Raw genomic sequence first — 13180 nt, 5'->3', positions numbered from 1 at the left:
AGAAAAATTAATTAATAAAATAAGAACGCGAAGTTTTGAAAGTCATGATGAAGGCTCCTATGAATTGAATCTTGAACATTCATGGGCTAGTTGCACTGGTCACAGAATCGTGTTTTAATGTTTGATTCTTGTTGCTTAACTCAAAATAATTAGATCGAATCAAACAGTAACTTTCTACGTTTAATATTAACCGAAATATCACGTTTTGAAAAATTCGGTTTATGACGTCATCCACCGCGGTAGTGACTTCATTGATTTCTTCCACTATGTTTCCATTCGAGTTTCACGTTGAGTATCCAGTGAAAATTTATGCCTCACTGATTGATGAAAGCAAGGTATGGGAGAGATCAACGGTGTCACTGCCGCGGTGGATGACGTCATAAAACTAATTTTTCAAAGGGCAATAACTCGGTTAATATGGAACCTACATAGAGAGCTGCTGTTTGTGGAGATCTTATTATTTTTAGTTAATCTACAAGAATCAAACATTAAAACACGATTCTTTGACCAGTGTAAGTGACCGAATAATCGTGAATACTAATATTCGAATTAAGCCAATGCCAGAAAAGAAGCAACTACGTATATAATTAAATTCATTATACTCTCAGTGACAATTTAAGTCATCCTCAATCCGAAAATTGGGTCATGGAAGCGATTAGAAGAGCGATTTTCTTGCGCCGCTGTCACTGCTCTTTCAGTTAAACCTGAGTACCTACCACAAAACTGCTTTAAAAAGGTATGGGGAATGGAATCCCTATGATTTTGTGCATGTAGGAGGGCAATGGACTAGTAGATAAGGTACGAATTCAGGCATTCTGATAAAATGTTCCGCAACCCAAATACGTTGAATATGATTCGCTCATCTAAGTTTACTGAAATTAACTCCTACCCAAATTAATAACATTTAATGCATAAATTCAGACGTCACGCTCATGGAAAAAACAATAATCTACTTGCTTTAATTCGCACACTGAACGTTACCATGACGGTCTCTGCGATATGAAAATATTGGGGGGCTATGTCCCCTGGCCGCATAACCCCCCGAAGGCGCTTCGTGCTCTGTTAGGCCTGCTTCGACAAAAGAACGACTTAAAAAAAATTAAAAGATTTTCATATCCGACTCTCATTTTTTATCTAATCTCCCTCTAGCCAGGAGCGATCGGACCAATAAGAATCGAATAAAAGAATAGGCATTTATTTCGAACTTCACGCCAAGGCTGAAACGGAACGGAGCGTTTCTTCACTCTTAGATAGTCTTTAACAAAAAAGCATACATTCGATTCACTTACTTTACCCCTCTTACAGACCAAGATTCAATACTTCCCGCTTACTTCAATTTTCCGATAAATTTGAAATTCCCGCCATTTTTCATTGGCGGAAATTTCAAATTTTGCTCCCTTTTCTGAGGTCCCTAGTCTACTCTTATAGACAGAAAAACTGGGGTCTATTTCCAAAATCTGATTAGAATGAGCTCATCTAGGGACTATCACCTCTTAATAACCGCAAAAATCATGGAAATCGGCCCAGTGAAGCGCTCAAACGAACTGTGTCAAAAAATAAAAGTTTACATCGTGTAAATGGAAGAATTCGCAACTTTACCACGTAATATAAAAAAACCTGGGTCATATTTTAAAAATCTGAATAGAGCGGGCTCATTTAGAGACAATTATTGCCTGTCGATAGCCGCAAAAATCATGAAAATCAGCCCGGTAGAACGCTGGAACCAAGCGTTACTAGATATGCAAATTTAAGAGGTCTCGGAGCTTTTAGTATAGAAGATGGTAACCTCAATCTTGACGCTTTGGCTCAGCAATAGCAAGTTGATTTATACTTGGATCAATACACGATAGGAGAGGAACAATGCTCGATTAAAGAGCCTGCCGACTTGTCGTTGCAGGCTCGAATTGACTCACGTAGAGTATTGTGATAGGTACTTGTATTAATTACGTTACATTTAAATAAAATTCTTAAAAAAAAAAAAAAAAAAAAAAAAAAAAAAAAAAAAAAAAAGAGAGATCGTGATTCTTGTGACCGGGCAATTTCAAAATTGCCGTGACCGATCTATATAAATAAAACTGCAAGGGTCGAAGCTATTTGATCCTTAATTCTGGGGAGCCGCCGGACCTATTTCCTTGATTTTTGTTACAAACGGAAGCTGTTAATGTCCGGATTATACCAAAAATTCGAAACTTTAAATATCCGTCCTTGAAAGTTTTCCTGGAGCTTTTCAAACTTGTATTCCTAATCTCTCCCATAAGAGTGACCTTTGTGTGTATGAGTCACTCTATGCAAGCTACTTGCTGATTGGTCCATCTCGCCTCACGTCTCAGGAAAGTGTTAAAGCGCTGAATAGGACATTTCTATACTCCACTCACTCCGTACCAGGACTGGAAGCTGATTGGCTAACGCTCTACGAACATTCTATCCCTCCGTTCCGTCGGATGGGTCTTCCCCGGCTTTTCCGTCAAGTGAATCTGGGACGGACACATTTTGGTGGGAAGCAATCCCCTCCCTCCCTCTATCCGACCTTCCAATAGAATCTGTAACACATCTTTCTGTACAAGAACAACGAAAATCCCATCCCTGTCTTTTGACTTATGCATTTTCCTCGAGAGAGGCGGTGACCGATGCCATTAAGAAGGTACCCTCCCCCCTTCCTCATGACTTTCCAAAAGAATGTTCGACACCTTTTTTTGGATGTGTTATTCAGAAATTATTCTTGCCCTCAAGTAGCTTTCTTAGCTCTTTAAAATTCATCCCTAAAATCAAGGAGACGAAGCGCCGTAGTTGACGTTTCTTTCCTCCTGTCAAGCCGAGCTCCTAACTGCAGTTAGTTTTCTTTTTTTCCATATTCAGCAGTTTTCAGTGATTGTGCAGTTACCGTGCCCGTAGTTGACTGTTCTTGCCTCCTGTCAAGCCTTTTAGCTCCTGGCTGAAGTCAGGTTTTTTCATATTCTTCAGTTTTCAGTGATTTTGAAGTTACCCATCTACAAGAAATTTACTGCTTCGGCGATAGCGAGGGTCGGATCAACTAACATTTCCCTACATAACAGAGCAGTATTGCTGGCGATGAAAACCGTCATCACTTCACATTGATTGTTTTTGAGTTTTTCGTGAGTGAAAATTGTTTTAATTTTTTTTTATTCTCAAAATTTGTATAGGTATTTACGCATTGTGATTTTTTATTTTTTTATTTTTTACACTTATTCGTTTTTCGGAGTTGTTTTTGAAAAAAAAATAGAAATTAAAAAATAAGTCAATGTCAAAAATGTTCAGGCTGTGACGATTATCGATTGTTATGCGTTAGTTTTAAGAGTAAAATGCACAGACCAACTGTTTACAATATTTCTGGTGACGGTGACCGATACGGTTACAGGTACTGGACGGATTGTTAACTTCCCTCTAAAATACGATTGAAGTTGCTGAAAAATATGATAGGTACTAGGTAAGGTCGCAAAGTGACCTGCCTTGGCTCGCTCGCTGTGAACGGGGGTCCAGGGGGGGTCCTGGGCTGGTCCTGGTCCGGGTCCTGCCCAGGTGCGAAGGCACGCGAAGCGAGCCGAAGCAGCTAGTATAAAATTAAAATGTTAATATCTGTGTTGATTTGCTGGCTTCTTTGTGAGAGTCATTGTTTACGTGAAATTTGGGTTAAGAAATATGTATTAGAATTCGTAAACTCGTACCCTGCCTACTGGTTGATTTTATGAAAACTGTCCAATTTGACCTCCCAAATACGAAAAATTCAACTTGAATATTGTTTGGATCAAGCGTTTTTTTTTAGCTCTGCATAATATCAGGCTTAAAAATTTAATACAAGTACCTATTTTTATCAGGCAGTTTTTTTTCGTTTCGGAAAAAAGCACTATTTTGAGAAATTAAAACAATTTTTAAGACTCAAAAAAAGATTACAATATGAGGCTCTAAACATTGGAACCTACCAATCATGACAGGGACGTTCGTAAAATTTTAAGCAGTAAAAGCTAAATGTACATAATTTCAATAAATAGAATTTGTTGGAAAAAATAATTTTTCACGGTATCAGGTAAAATATGAGATTTTCTATCACACGTTTTACAGGTAAAAGGTTCAATTTTCGTATAGAATTGCCCGTATATGTAACATTTTAAATTTTGGAGAAAAATGAAGTAGCTTGCTTTTACTTCTAAAATGCGTTATTTGACTCGATCGATGTCGAGATCCAAACATGTTCAAAGTCTTAATACGAACTTGGGAATCTTCTCGTAAAAAAACGGGTCATTTAACTAAATCAGCGATTAGTTTCTCATATTTCACCTATGTGTTCTTCCACAAAGGGCCTCTTTTAATCAAGGAATAATATACGTTGCTCCTCAAGACTTTCATCTCCAGTAGTCCGATAATCCACGATTTTTTGAGGAATTATTTTTTTATTTTACTATATTTTATTTTTTTATCTGGAGCGAGCAACTGATTGCATAGGGGCCGTCCATAAATTACGTCACCCGTCTTCTTCAATTTTTCGACCCATCCTCTCCCCACCGTTTCAACCGTCATCCACTGCTGCAATTCCTATTAAAATTACATCATCCTTAGCGTGCCCCTCCCCCCCCCCTTTTTGGTTAAAAACGTAGAACGTGCATAAAAATCAGTAGGTACATTCGCAACGTTATGAACATGAGCAACATAGAGAAAAAAAAGGAGGTGCTTACACCTTGAGGTTTGTTTACCTTGTGAGCGTAGGTCGGTAAACCTGGCCAGCAAAATCCGGAATTCGAAGTATGAGAAACGGACCATAATGTCCCATTTTTTTGCTTAAATCAACTCCTGATATAATTTTAAACACTTTATGTAGAATGAATTATTTTCCATAAACTACACCATTTCCAAGAAAATCGGTGATAAAAGTCGCGGTACCGACCTACGTCATCGAAAAAATTCCAAGATGCCCGAAATGCAAACACCTCCTTTTTTTCTCTATGCATGAGCAGTTTATTTTACTGAGTATTAAGTAAATGTTGTGCTCTCTTAAAAAGGGAAATAATTAAGGCCACGTCATATTACTTGCTGAAAATTAAACAGAGCAAACTTCATTGCTTTGAGAAAAATTGGAATCCTTGAAATATATAAAAAAAAAAAAAAAATTCACCCCTCACATTTTAAGCAAGCATTTTAGCCTTTTGTCTTCCGCAAATCCTACGTCATCCTTGGCTCGGTCCCCCCTCCCCCCGACCCGTCACCAACCGTCGTCATCCACCGCTAGACCCCCCCCCCCCCACCCACGAGTTGGGTGACGTAATTTATGGACAGCCCCATACAAATATGAGGTTACACCATTGAAGAGTTGGAAAATTTCCGGTAAGTGTACACGCGTTTAACCCATCCAACGTGTTTAGGTCCCTGTTAGTTGGTACCTAGGTGTGAGAGGAAAGGTGAAACGTGTCGGTCGCGGAAAACCTTCATGAGTGTCGCAAAAAGAGACTGGTCGTATGTGGTTTGCCCTTTCCTCCATATTCAGTATCAATTCATCCTCTGTACTGAACAGTGCCGGCTGATTGCTTCAAAAGTTGACTTGTTTTGAGTGAACTTCAAGGTGTTTCAATTTTTATCTTGTTGTTTAGTGAGTTTAGTTGCAGTGCTGAGAATTGTGAACGTTTTAAGTGTTGCACCATATGAGTGAAAAAAAAGAAAAGATGCAGTCGATTCGGCCACAAAATTGAAAAATATTTAGCCTTTTGACAGCAGTTAAATAATAGTCAAAATCGGAAGAGAATTTGGAGTTGCCGAGGTCCCTGTTCGTGATTGAGTATCGGAATATTCAATAATCCGCGATATCACTGGTCCCTATGGCGGATAATTGACACTCCGTTATATATTTGTATTAAAAGAAGATATCGGTCGATACCGGACAGATACTCAACACACATTTAAAATGTAAACATATGCTATGTTATTTCGCTGGCACTAAACTTCTACGTGCAGGCTCAAACTCGGAGGATTTTCATAATTTTTTAAAGCAGTTGTGGTTCACTTATATCCGGCTGTGAGAGCAATGACAGCGGCGTCGAAAAATTGCTCTCATGAGGTTTCTTAATGCCCAATTTTAGAAATTGAGCCCTTAAATCAAAGCTTAGAGTATAAAATCAAAGCTTAGGGTATAATAAATTCAATGGTATTTCAGCAGGATACTGTACTTGGTGGACGATCCTAAGGGGTTTTTTTTATTTTTTTAAAAAAAGAAAATGAGTGAATTATAGAGGGAGACACAAATCTTTAGTAACAATTTCCTATTCTTCATGTTTAGTATGTCGCTATGATACGCACTATAGGATGGCTCTCGGCAAATTTGTTAGTGATGTTTGACGTTGGCATGGCACAAGCCGTTTTTGCTAATGGTCGTCCGCTTTCCCACCAAACGATGTCAAAATTTGTAAAAAAGAATGCATCTGGTGGTCACACCATAATAACCTCTGCGATTTATTACCGATGCATTATTAAATGCCACGGTGAAGTAGTTAGCGGCGCGGCGTGGCGCACTACTCTGTGAGGGCGCAGGTTTGAGTCTTTCATCAACAAGATAATTTGGATTACATTTTGCAATAAGGAACCACTCTGGCTCTGCGATAACAGCACATATCTGCATGGAGAAAGCAATGACATGTATGTTGTTTCTAAACTGGGCCAAAAAGGTTCCTTATGGAGCATTTCAATGTCGCTAAGATTATTGTCCAACCCTTTTACCTTGCCAATATAAAGTAATCATTGAAACAAGTTTGATATTTAATCTCAATATACTAAAAATTCAAGATAAACATTACCTTTTTAAAAATTTCTTGCATGATGTCAGTAATTTCATTGCAAAAAATGTAAGTTGCACAATCCAAGCAACATTGGAATGCTCTTGATTCCTTTTTGTAAAATGCAATCCACATAATAGTCGCTTTTACAGCGATCTCTGTCGCTCTGCGACGCCTAACCGCCGCAGTGCCCAGTCCTCCCAAAACCATTCAGGGAGTTGGCACTCCCTCATTTTATTAAAACCCCCAGTCATTACGGGCGTCTCCTTCGTCTCCACCCAGGAGGAGCCTAATCAAGCATCTTCTTTGGCGGCCTCTTTTTCGTAATCCTTGATCCAGTCTTCATCGATTCAAGAGAGAATATTTCTAGGTGGCTATTTCAAGAATCATCACGCTTGAGCCAAACAATTTTTTTCAGTAAAATATGTACCAAAAAAAAAAAAAAAAAAAAAAAAAAAAAAAAAAACCATTTTAAAACACTACAATTTTATTGATGTACGTATTTTTCTAATATCACCATGGAATTTTTCCTCCATTACAATTTTAAGTTTACCGTCATTTTAAGATGAAATACGATGATATACTCCAAGACGGAAGAGAGAAAAATGTCCACAGTGGAAGGAGAAACATACGTATTGATCTTTATTTCTTCTTTCTTAATCTTTTACGGAGGAGCGTACTCCTCCGTAAATTAATTTTTTAAAAATTCGGAAATTATTTGGTGGAAGAGTGGCTGACCACTGGCAAAAACGGCTTGTGCCATGCCAATTATTTGCGCTTGGGCTACATCCCAGGAAAATAAATGCGTTTAAAACACGGAGGACACATGGGGCCCTCTCCTTAAGAGCCCCCCCCCCCTCTCCCTCAAATTTTGATTAAATACTTAGTTCTAAACGACAAATATTGCAGTAGACTTCATGAAAAAAATAATTAGAAAGTGGATTCAAAGATGCGACGAAAATCATGAGGAATGTTTAAAGGAACCAAACGCAAAAACACTAGTTTGATTATATACCGCGGAAAGAGGCTAGATGCAAAAACAAACCCTCGCACCCCTAGGATTTTTATTATTTTTGAATTTTAACAGAATATACCAAGGTGCATCTATTCTTAAACATGTAACAAGGGGGGGTGTCTACTTAAAAAAATCCAGTGATCCATTTTTTTATCCATAATTTTTAACTTAATAAAGATATCGACACGCGGTTTTGCATGGTCATGTAGTTAGTTGGGTAGTAAGTTAGTTAGTTGTTCATTATTGATTAGCCTACCGACCAACCTCAGCGAATGAATTCGTCCCTTTTCCTCTCATATGTATTTTTCAGCAGTGCTTACTTAGGAGTGAGTTTATCAAAGATCTGCCATTGATGAAAAAGTAGGAACACCCATTTTCATTAAAATTTAAGAATCTCAGTATCTATACTGAAGCCACTTTCTGCTGAATTACATAAAAATCAGTAACACAATACATTCATTTCTAAATTTCCGCTAATGGCAAAACTAGTTTACAAATAGGAAAATATCACCACATGCGCCTAGTTCTCCGTCCTAGGTTATGTTACATAAGGGTAACACATAGAGTACATAGAGTTGTAATGTAAGTGGGAGAGCTGGCGCCACTTTTAAGCATTTTCCATGTCCCGAATTCCGAGACTCCTGTGTGACGTCGGGTCACTTTTTCGATACATAATCGATTGTTTGCGATACACGGGTACCCGGCCATCCGATGACAACAACAACAACAACAAAGGAGATAGGAATTACCACGTAGTCCACACCGCCATTTTGGATCGAAAATGTATCGAAAAAGCGACCCGAACTCGGCGCACACCGGGCTCGGAATTCGTCGAGCAGAACATGGCGCCAGCTCTCCCATTTACATTACGACTCTATGTACTCTATGGGGTAACATGAGTAGGTTAAGTAAGGTGAGGTTCGGTCAGGTTACACTAGGTCGAGTGGGGTTAAGTTAGGTAAAGTTAAGTTGGGTAAGGTTGCGTGAGGTAAGGGTACGTTAGGTTACGTCAGATACGGTTAGGTAAGGTTCGATGACGTTGCAATGAGCATGTATGAGGATACATGGTTTCGCACTTTGGCCGTGTGGCTAACTACAAAAACATTCGTTGCATTTAGATACGCCCATTTTTCTCATCTTGTTTAGTTACATCTCGCACCTATAATCAGTGGCTGAATGCAGCAATTCTTGTTGCATGGCGCCACGAACCGGTGGCTAAATGAAATTTGGGTAATCGGAAATACTGAACATTTTTAATTTCCATAAAGAAAGATATATTGTTCTCCATGCTATGATCATAAAATCCTCACTGCAACCTGGAGATTTTTCCTCTTGAGATATGGCCGCAAAGCCAACGAAAAACATACCCTTTCGTGGTAATTTGAGTTGCACGCCACTCTTCTCCAAACTGGCAAGGTTGAGTTCAGAAAAAAATTGTTTCCACGTTCCCGCTGAGCGCTGAGGTATCGCAGTGGAGCTGTATTTCGTTAGTTTCGCGGTCATAACTCGATAAAGATTTTAAGACAAGTATTGAGAACAAGATGTCTGCTCATGGTGAAAATGAAAAATGTTCAATATTTCCGCGATCATGAGAAAAAATTTAATCACAAATCCAACTGGGTCTGAGTATTTCTCATAATTTTTAATCAAGATAAGTATGCATTATGCACACTTGGTCTTTAGCTTGGATTAATTGGTTAATGTCTGTGAAAACCATCATTATCTTGATTGAGTAAAATGCCACAAGGCAATGCCGATCACCGGCTTAGCCTTTGATCCCCCCCCCCCCCCCTTGGAAGATCTTTTGGGAAAGGTGAAATTTACATAGAAGGCCCCCTTCAGTATACTCTTTCCAAGTCTCAAAAATTATAAAAACCCAGAGCGGGGGAGAAGGAAGTGCACGTTTTTGCTTCAAACTCAATTTGACGACAAACATCCTGAGGAGTGAGGAGACGGATTGAAAGTTTTAAAATGAAATTGTGGAAATTTATTACAAAAATTCCTTTCCATTTAATTCAATTTGCCAAATCCACTTTGAATTTCTAAATAAATCATGCAGGCAGACGCCTCGTCCTACTCTCTTTCTCTTCCCGTAACTTACTATTATTGTGAGTTATTCCTCTTCTCATTTTGAAGCCTGAGATGCATGAACGGAAGAACGTTTGATCTGCAAAAGGCTTCCCTCTGTACTGACGAGTCTTAGGGGTCCGTCCATAAATTACGTAAGGCACCTAGGGGTCAAGAGGTGCCACGAAAAAAAGACATTCGTCTCTCTTTTTCCCTTCTGTAAATCACTTATGTCCGTTTACAAGCAACATTTATTGAAATGTCTATCCCTAGAACACATTTGATGCTTTAAACGGTGTCGATTTGTTTCATCACTATTTCTCACTAAATTATGCCTTTTCCTCCTGCACAGGAAATTGGGGGGGGGGGGGGGGGGGGTTAGGCCCGTTAGGCTAGCCTCGCCTTGTGTATTTACTTAGGTGGGTCAAAAGGGTGCCTCACGGAGAGGGGGAGGGGGATCTAAAAATAAAAAAAGTGCCTCACGTAATATATGAACAGCCCCGAGCAATTATTTTCTCAGTGTATTCATGCACGAAAGAAGGAACCTTAGCACCAGATAATTCAAGATTAATCCATTGATAGGTAGGGCAACTTGTGGGATAATTTTATGTACTTTATGGCACAAAAAATTCGCAGAATATCAAATCAAAATCAAAACTGAGTTACAGTCATTTGAACTTATAACGTTTCCACTACATAATTTCGAGGAAGAACGCATTGAATTTTTAAGCTCTCATAATTCGGGCTCAAAATTGTAAAACTACGATGCGATTTCCACGTGCCCTCTGACCATAATCGCTTGCGAATTGTTCTTTTTTTTTATAGAAAAAATTATTTGTCGGAAACTCAAAGTCTGATGTTTTAAATCCTTAATGAGGTTATGAATATATACACACATTTATATAAGAAATACAAATAACGAAACAAAAACAGCACTGAGGTCCCTTCTTTCGTAGATGAACGTATATTTCGAAAAGCTATGATTTGATGGAGATATGTAAATAATTACCGGGTAACGTTCGGCGCATCTGCATCATCTGAATCAGCTTCCTCAGTACGCATCCCGCTGGGGTTCACAAATGCTTCGGAATATTTGTCCGGGTGCTGAGTTTGGAGGTGGCGTTTCATGTTTGTAGTTGTCCCACTCTGGTTAGAAATACTGGTTTTTTGGCAAAGATTGCACTTTACTGTAGACTTGGACGAGAGAGGCCTTCGTTCTTCTTTTTCAAAGTATGACCACAGTTTAATGTTTCTGCGGCGATCTTTCAGTCGCTCAGGTTCCGACATTTTTAATAAAGACACTTAAGATACAGTTTCAAATTTCAAAAAATAATTTTAAACCATGACAAACGGGAACACTATAAAAAATTAAAGACGCAACTTTTCAGTGCATGGAACCACAAAAGAGGCGACTACAAAGTAAACAGCACTGTTCACATGTTCTCAGTATTCGGTAAAAATCGCGCCGAAAACGGTAATTACTCACGATGAAATTTTAATTTACAAACAATAATTTTAAACCATAAAAAATGTAGACACAATAAATCAGGGAAGACGTTTCTTAAGTACAAGAAATTGCACAAAATCAGCGCTTCAGACGATAGCTGATCTACGCACGTGTCACGTGTCGAAATAGGTTAGGTGTAAAACAAGGGAGCATAGGCTGAGATAGATGCCGCATTTCAGCTGGGTTAGAAAGAGAGAGGAATGATAAGGAAATCAGGGGGAAAAAAAAAAAAAAAAAAAGGCGAAAATCGTAGATCGCTAGGTTTCAGGCAGGCTAGGGACGGCGGTCCACGCGAGCCCGCGTCGGCCGTCGTGTCGCCGCGCGTCCCCCGTCCGTTGCGCCAGACGGAGTCCCATATGAGAATCCCATCATCCCCCCCCTCCCCCATCGACTTACCGCTTCATTCACGGTGTAGATGTAAGTACCAGACTGCCAGATTGAGGAAAATAAAAAATATATTCACGAAATCAAACACGTGATCAAATTACGTGTTTCGGGGAAAAGGCCGATACACACTGTTAAAAATCGAGGAGTGAAATTAGGTGCTGGCATCTACATAGCGCCCAAAAACCCCGATTGACAAGGGGAGTCTACGAAGTGACATTCTGGGATTGGGTCATTTTGCTTGTACTACATGGAGAAGAGACAAATCTAAGGTTGACGAATTTTTTTTTAGCCGCCACCTCCCAACCGTTCTCGAGATATCGATTTTGAAAGTTACGATTTTTGCACGTTTCCGCGCAGAGTTCCGGCGAGTCAACTGAGCGCCGGCAAGCTGTACAAAGAGCGTTCCCTATGAGTGCTGCAGACCGGTTGATATCAGCACTCAGCTTGTGGCCGAGTGGTAGAGCATTCGCCTGCCGTCTTGAAGTTCACGGGATCGAGCCTCGCTGCTTGCTATTACTTTTTGGATACGCTGCAATGCGTTTTTAAAAGTTTTATTTATTTTTATCACACACCAAGGGGTCCGCCTCTTGGCCGCTACGCGGCCCAACCTCCGGGGTGAAAAGGCCCGCTTCGCGGCAAGTGAAATCGACCGTCGACGGTTACTGGGCAAATAATTTTAATAGAATGATAAAACGATGTTTCAAATAAAAATTTCCCACCACACAATATTCTTAATGACTTCTTCCTTACTCTGAATTTGCAACCGCCAACGGTCCATTTCGATGATTTCGCTTGCCGCGAAGCGGACCTTTTCGCCCCGGGGGTTGGGCCTCGTAGCGGCCAGTGGGCGGACCCCTTGGTGTGTGATAAAAATAAGTAAAACTTGTAGAAACGCATTGCAGTGTATCCTAAAATTAGCGGAAAGAATCGAGCCTCGAACCCGCGATTATTGGTTAGGTAGGCGAGCACTCCGCCACCCGACTACGGAACAAATGTAAAAATTGGCCGGTCTGCAGCGCTCATAGGTACGGAACGCGCTTCGTGCAGCTTGCCAGCGCTCAGTTGACTCGCCGGAACTCCGCGCGGAAACGCGCAAAGATCGTAACTTAAAAAATCGCAATCTCGAGGACGGTTGGGAGGTGGCGGCTATAATTGCGTATGACACTCCGCAAAAAATAGTAAATTCCGCTCCGCGTTCAAACCTCTCGAGGGCACTCGGCGCCATATATATAGACTCCGGCATAAAATTTCGCTCCAGAATTTTTAATAGCGTAAGTAGAAAAGTCAGGTGGTTAGCAAATTGCGTATCTTCTGCGAGGAATCCCCACCCTCCTTCTTTTTGCAGAAGATGCAACTTTCGAACCACAGTTTGGTCAGCATAATGAAAATTGGTGAGGAAATGGGAGTGGGGCGATGAAGAGCAGCTTTTAA

The 13180-nt window shown here is 40.0% G+C and overlaps 1 protein-coding gene across 1 annotated transcript in view; it reads left to right on the top strand.

The window, feature by feature from the left end:
* LOC109042300 (puratrophin-1) overlaps window positions 1–13180 on the top strand; it is a 586997-nt gene that overhangs the window by 175664 nt on the left and 398153 nt on the right. The gene's annotated exons all lie outside the window — the stretch shown is intronic.

The sequence above is a fragment of the Bemisia tabaci genome, chromosome 10 (assembly GCF_918797505.1).
Source record: "Bemisia tabaci chromosome 10, PGI_BMITA_v3".
NCBI lineage: Eukaryota > Metazoa > Arthropoda > Insecta > Hemiptera > Aleyrodidae > Bemisia > Bemisia tabaci.
The sequence above is the reverse complement of the archived record's forward strand: the minus strand, read 5'-3'. Positions and strand labels throughout refer to the sequence as shown.